Genomic DNA, 7,107 nt, shown 5'->3' on the forward strand with positions numbered 1-7,107 from the left:
TGAGCTCAGGACAGGTATTGGGAATTAATGTTCTGAATGCCTGTTATGCCCTTGAAATAACTTTTTATGGCCTGGTATGCCGCTTCTTGGCACAATCCTTCCATAATTCGCTCTTCGACTTTTCGACGTTAAAGGGGCACTAAAGAGCTCCAGGAATATTATCCAGTTATTATGCTCTATGAAAGAACGTGGCTCACGATATCCAATTATGAAATTCATTTACTTCTAGCGAGCGTCTTTACCATGAAACAATGCCATTCAAAGAGCATAATCCGCGTAAGTCTCTCCTTGCTACCCGGAGAGCACCTACGTCACACGTCTCGCACGTGTAGCAAAGCTGCATTCCAGTTACTGGAGATGGGGGAGATTTCGGGCTCCTAGCCAATGACGGGCTTCGTTGACACAAACAGCAGCGTGCGGGGAGAACCGGTTGTGAGAACACCGCTGTGACCTCGCGGAGCAATACAGCGCTGAAAACATAGTGCGCACATGAAATGGAATATTGTGGGCTTTTGGTAGCATTTGATCTGGCTACCTTGGGTTTGACAAGTGTAAATATGTTTAGAATTGACCTCACTACCCAATATTAAAACAAAACCGGTGTATAGGCGCCCCGCATTTTGAATGGTTGATGGTGCGCGACGTCAAAATGACGTGTCGCTATTGTCGCCAGGGCATCGCAGGGCGGGGCATGAGCGCGAAAGAGTGCAGTGAATATTCGGCTGGTTTGGAGCCATTATTTACTTTTTTGCGACAAAAATTTTTGCTAAACGTCACTGTAGGAAACGAATCACACTGCATTACAAAAAAGTGCACCTTGCATACCTGTTTATTGCCCCTTTAACTCGTTAGAAAAACGGTGTCTCTCAGTTTGAACAAATCGGGGGAGCGAATGATAACACCACTCGGTCGGTTGTGATGTGTTTCATTAGCCATGCGCTTGTATTTTTGGGCGCGCAAGAACCTGCGGGGTCATTCTTTTTCCATCGCCCGCACACCCAGGGAACATTTTGTCCTACACCCAGTGTCAACACCAGGGTTGCGGAATGAGACTACCCATTCCATTCCATTTCCATTCCGAGGAATGGAGATTTGTGATAATTCCATTCCTTTCAATTCCTCGGAATGAAAAGGTGTAGCCAATTCCCACTCCTGGAATGGCTTGGCAATCCCATTCCATTCCTTTAATTCCATCAATAAAAGAAAAGGGACCGGTAACCGTGCTGGGTAGCCCACCAGTGCTATAGAAGGGATTGACATTCCCCATCACGGAAAAAGCAAACAGACAAGGTTATTTCGCCCCTGACCGTGTGGTACCCAGACCAGTCCATTCCAATTCCATTCCGCCCGCGAAAAAAATGCCTAATTCCATTCCATTCCTAGGACAGTTTCCGCCATCCCATTCCAATTCCATTTCGGGCTCTAATAAATCTGAAATGATTCCGGAATCATTCCAACCCCGGAGTGGCAACTCCACAACCCTGGTCAACACACGCCCGTATGCATAGAAAACATATATATCAATACGCCAGCGCACCAAGAAGTTCGTGCGCCAAAATATGCCTGTGCACTGAAATGTCCGTGCACGAATTGTCCGTGCACCGAAATGTCCGCACGTCGAAATGTCCGTGCACCGAAATGTCCGTACGTCGATATGGCCGTGCACCGAAATGTCTTACACCGAGATTTCCTAGACCTGTTTTTCAGTTGGGTGAGAACCCCTGTGTCTTACCCGCGCCAGAAAGAAGGCTGTTGTACCATGTGACGGGTGTCCATTGACATCAATAACAATGACAGCTCACTTTAGAATTCATAAGCTATTTGTTCGACACGTAAACACAACGCTGCACGCTCAAGCTCTTCTACGTACGAAGACAACTATGCATATTTCTCCGTCCCGTCTACAATCCATTTAAAATGGGACGCTTCTGCTTATACTTGTTTCTTCGTATACATTGAATTGATGAAAGAAAAGAAGAAACAAGAAAAATGTGTTCAACGAAATCTTGAACATTGTAGATGCTGATGCGATAAAGAAGAGGATGGGGGTGTGAGTCGCGACAAAGGAGTTGGCTACCCTGGCTACCCCATGAAGCCTACGCACGGTGAATATTTATTACGTAAAATACATACCGGCACACACAACATTTAAAGCACTTTAAAATGGCGTTTAGGAATCCATTCGGACTCCATCATCAGAATGGCATGTGAGTGCCTGCCCCAGCCTATTTAAGTGCCAAGGGTCAGGCGCTCGCATGCCATTCGGATGATGGAATCCGAGTGGATTCCGAAACGTCATTTCGAAGTGTTTTAAATGCTGTGTGTGCCGGTATGTATTTTACGTAATAAATATGATTGTTCCCGACATTTGGACTGTTCTTAGTACACGGTGAATATAAACAGGTGAACGGGTTAAAGTGATAGAATGCAACATGTGGTTCATAGCTCAAAAGTTTCAAACGGATGGGTGAAAAAAGTCAAACAAGAATAGTAATCACTGGGTATGCACATGCATAGTAGAGTATTTAAGTAAAACAGCATGTTTGCAGGAAATATCATAATTTGTTTGTTTGTTTGTTTGTTTGTTTGTTTGTTTGTTTGTTTGTTTGTTTGTTTGTTTGTTTGTTTGTTTGTTTGTTTGTTTGTTTGTTTGTTTGTTTGTTTGTTATGCGTTAAGGACCCCCTTGCTAGGGGGAATGTGCTTAATAGAAAGAAAAGAAAAGAGGAAATATTAGTAGGTTATTCAAAAAACTCAAAACAAACATTTAAGAAACAAAAAGAAAAACAGTCAGAGCAGCACAGGTACGACATAGCAGAGAAAGTCCGGTAAGAGGGTGGACGCAAGGCCCGAATCTTGCAGGAAGCGGAGCAGCGCTGTGGTGACGTCCCACCGGGTAGGTCGAGGGACGGGACCAAGGAGGGTGGCCATGGGCATTGCGCTGCACCCAAGCTGCATTAGAATGCGACTGAGGGCTTGCCGTTGGGGAAGGTGCTGCTGGCACGGTGCAGGAGATGATGAGGAATATCAGCCACTTAGGGGTATTGCATAACGGAGCAGCGAAACAGAATACACTGTAATTTAACAGATCTATCACTTAAGGAAAAGCGGTAGTCGTTCAAGAAAAACACTACTTCCTAAAGGCATGTTCAAGCTGCGAAAAAGAAATAAGGGGCTTTCTGCTGCAATTTAACCCCTGAAAAGAATAAAAAAAATCCATCAAAAATAGTCAAGGGCAACATTGTGATACAGTAGGGAGTACGAAGATCAAAACAGCATGAACGAGAACAGTTTGGGCAACGCTTTAAAACTGGACCGTCGTATCCATGATCCTGAAGAAAACGCTTCATAAGGTTATGCGAGGGTTACGACGCTCAAGACGACTCGCTTCGATGGCTTTTACTCTGGGAAAGCAAGATCCAGAGCGAAACGTTGTATTTGCGAGGCGGGATACATAAACCGATACGAGCGTTGCTACTTTTATGGGTTGGAATAGAAGAAAAGCCTAGCTAATCTGAGTCTCGGCGATAAAAAAGTGGTCTGATTTGAGCATGAAACCGTAAAGGCACGCAGCATACATTGTAAAAAACAAAGTGTATAACAGGGTTCATTTGACGAGTTTACTCAAATTTAATCTATCGTTACTGTCTTTACGCGTTTACTATATCACCCTGCGGGCGGGCGTTCGTTTGATTGGAATAGTCATTTTGCATGTTGGCTTCACCTCGTACATACAGGCGTTAGGCGAAGAGCGCTTTACGTCACTGTAATACGCACAGCAAGTTGGCTTCACCTCATACATACAAACGTTAGGCGAAACGCGCTTTACGTCACTGTAATACAAACAGCAAGTTGGCTTCACCTCATACATAGAGGCGTTAGGCAAAAAGCGCTTTACGTCACTGTAATAGGAACAGCAAGTTGGCTTCACCTCATACATACAGGCGTTAGGCGAAGAGCGCTTTACGTCACTGAAATACGAACAGCAAGTTTGCTTCAACTCATACATACAGGCGTTAGGCGAAGAGCGCTTTACGTCACTGTAATACAAACAGCAAGTTGGCTTCACCTCATACATACAGGCGTTAGGCGAAGAGCGCTTTACGTCACTGTAATACAAACAGCAAGTTGGCTTCACCTCATACATACAGGCGTTAGGCGAAGGGCGCTTTACGTCACTGAAATACGAACAGCAAGTTTGCTTCACCTCATACATACGGGCGTTAGGCGAAGAGCGCTTTACGTCACTGTAATACGAACAGCAAGTTTGCTTCATCTCATACATACAGGCGTTAGGCGAAGAGCGCTTTACGTCACTCTAATACGAACACCAAGTTGGTTTCACCTCATACAATCAGGATTTAGGCAAAGCGCGCGTTACGGCACTGTAATACGATTTCCGAGTTGGCTTCACCTCATACACACAGGCTTTAGGCGAAGCGCGCTTTACATCACTGTACTACGAACTGTAAGTTGACTTCACCTCATACATCCTGGCTTTAGGCGAAGCGCGCTGTACGGCACTGTAAGACGAACACCGATGCATCATGTAAAACCCCGAGATTAGGGAACACGAAGGGACAGACACAACACGAAGTCTTCGCGACTTCGATGAAGACTTCGTGTTGTGTCTGTCCCTTCGTGTTCCCTAGTCTCGGGGTTTTACATTATGTATCATCTTCACCAGCTCGCTTGCTTCTTAGTCATTGACGAACACCGAATTTGCTTCACCTCATACATACAGGCTTTATGCGAAGCGCGCTTTACGTCACTGCAATACCAACACTGAGTTGGCTTCACCTCAGAGTACTAAGCCTTGGGTAAAGAGCGCTTTGATACAATGCAATAGAAGCAGTACGTCGGGACAATAGTGAACCTCTGGTGTGAAGCGCATTTTTGGACACTGTTATAGAAGAAGAAAGTCGGCTTCGCCATACACATACAAGTGTCAGGCGAACTCCATATGTGAAAAGCATGAGTCTGGGCACAACCTGGAGGACAGGACCAAGTCATCCTCTACATGGACCCAGAATCAGGCTTTTCACATTATGGAGTTTGTCAACTGGCCTGCATCTATGACATAATCTCAGGCGAGGCGCGCTTTATACCTCTGTAATACATTCAGCAAGTCGGCTTCACTTTACGCTTGCATGCATTGGGTGAGGCGCGCTTTAGGGCAGTGTAGCAGTGCAATAGAAGCAGCAAGTCGGCTTCACCTCAGACATGTAACCGTTACGCAAAGCGCGCTTTACCTTACTGTGATACAAACAGACGTGGGTACAGAGATGAGGTAGAAAGGTGTGTCCGAGGTGGCAAGTTTGAGTGTAAACGAACAGTAAGTCGTCTTTACCTCACAGATATACGCTTTTGGTGAAGCGCTCATACTTCACATTCCTTTCGCGTATAACGGGGTTATCAACAACTTGCGAATGTATGTGCGTTTCTTCTTCCCGTTTTCTTCTAGCAGTCGTGATCAAAGGGCAGCCTCAGGACCAAATGGACCTTTTCCACATACGCGTCGTATCCTATCGGCTCTCCAGCCAACCACCCTCGGCACGGGCCAGAACAAACCCATGTAGATAGTACAGCCAACCAGAACCGGTTGCGATCAGTTGAGAGCAGCGCTCGTTGTGTCTGTGTCTCCTTCTATCGTCTCGTCTGTTCGCGCTAAATTCTTCAGGTCTTAGAACCGGTCTTGAAGTTGGACCGACGAGTTCGCGTCGTTCGCACTGTGTCCTAACCGATCCCCACTTCTGTCGTCTCCACCTAGCGCAATCTATTGAACACGGAGGTAACCTTATCTGGCGCACCCAAGCTCATTGGCGTCGGAGCGCATGCGCATCAGCAGTCGTAAAAAAAATTCCATTTTCTGGCCACCTGCAACAACCCAGTGACATGTCATATGACCTAATATTTCAAACCCATTACAAACATTACCATTACAAAAGAAAGAAATAAACAGACGGAAGAATTCAGAAAATCATGTCGTCAGAGTCTCCATCTCATTGAATACACTGCATCACAATCAGCTTTCCCCCCACGGTGGGCAAAAATTACACAGTGAGCAGCACAAACATTCGAATCAGTATTTAACGTCGCGTCCATTGCCTTTGTTACGACCCACTTAGCTTTCCGCCACATCCTTTTCGTCTAATTATATTAATATCCTGCCACAACGCACTTAACCAACTCAACTGCCCGTGCAACGCTATTTCAAGTACAGGCTTAACCGTACGCCACACAACTACCATTGAACGCATGGCCGCCCCGTCTAATCCTTTCCCACCGGCGTTCGGAACCATAGCAGACCCGCCCACCGTGCTGAAGACACCTTTAACCATAGCAACTAATACTGCGCGCGACATGGGATGAGACGGGCAAAGTCATCCAAGATTAATCTACTTGCTCATCCGTGCCAGATTAACGCGACAAAGACTGGATCATCGGCCAGGACAGGAAGAGAAGATGGAATAAAGAAGGGAGGCGGACTTATTATCGAGACTGCAGGAGCGTGAAGGAATGCTCGGTGACTTCCGGGAAGACGGATGACGCGGGCTGTCATCGGATGACAGCCGAGACAAAGAGTAAGGAAGAACGCGGAAAACAAACAAGGGTGATGAGTATGGTATAGGCACCGTATATATTGGCGCCGGATGATGAGATTTTGCCCCGTGTGATTGACTGTGAGGATGAATGACTCGGAATGTTGGAGGAATGGCGAAGTTATTACCGGTTTGGTTAAGCAAGGTTTTTGGGCTCAGTTATTACACGGACGATCGCAAACGAGGCGGGATGACATCGTTTTTCGGGTAACGAAGTAGTAGCCGGAGACGGTGGAACATAAAGGGACGAACACAACAGAGAATTGCACAGTTCACAGTGTCATTATAGTATCATGGCTTCGGAATCTTACCCAATTTACACCGGCAGAAGGATATGAAGAAAACAGCCAGGGTCCTCATTTTCCCTTTCGCCATTTACTGTTCACGTGGGGCTTGCCATGTGTACAATCTACACTCGTTATTAGCTCACCAACGCTCTGCCCTCAAAGCTCTCTTCACCTTTCGGGATACCATAGGACTTCGATCCTTATTGCGAAGGGGATCATT

This window comes from Ornithodoros turicata, chromosome 5, assembly GCF_037126465.1.
Source record: "Ornithodoros turicata isolate Travis chromosome 5, ASM3712646v1, whole genome shotgun sequence".
NCBI classification, from domain to species: Eukaryota; Metazoa; Arthropoda; class Arachnida; order Ixodida; family Argasidae; genus Ornithodoros; species Ornithodoros turicata.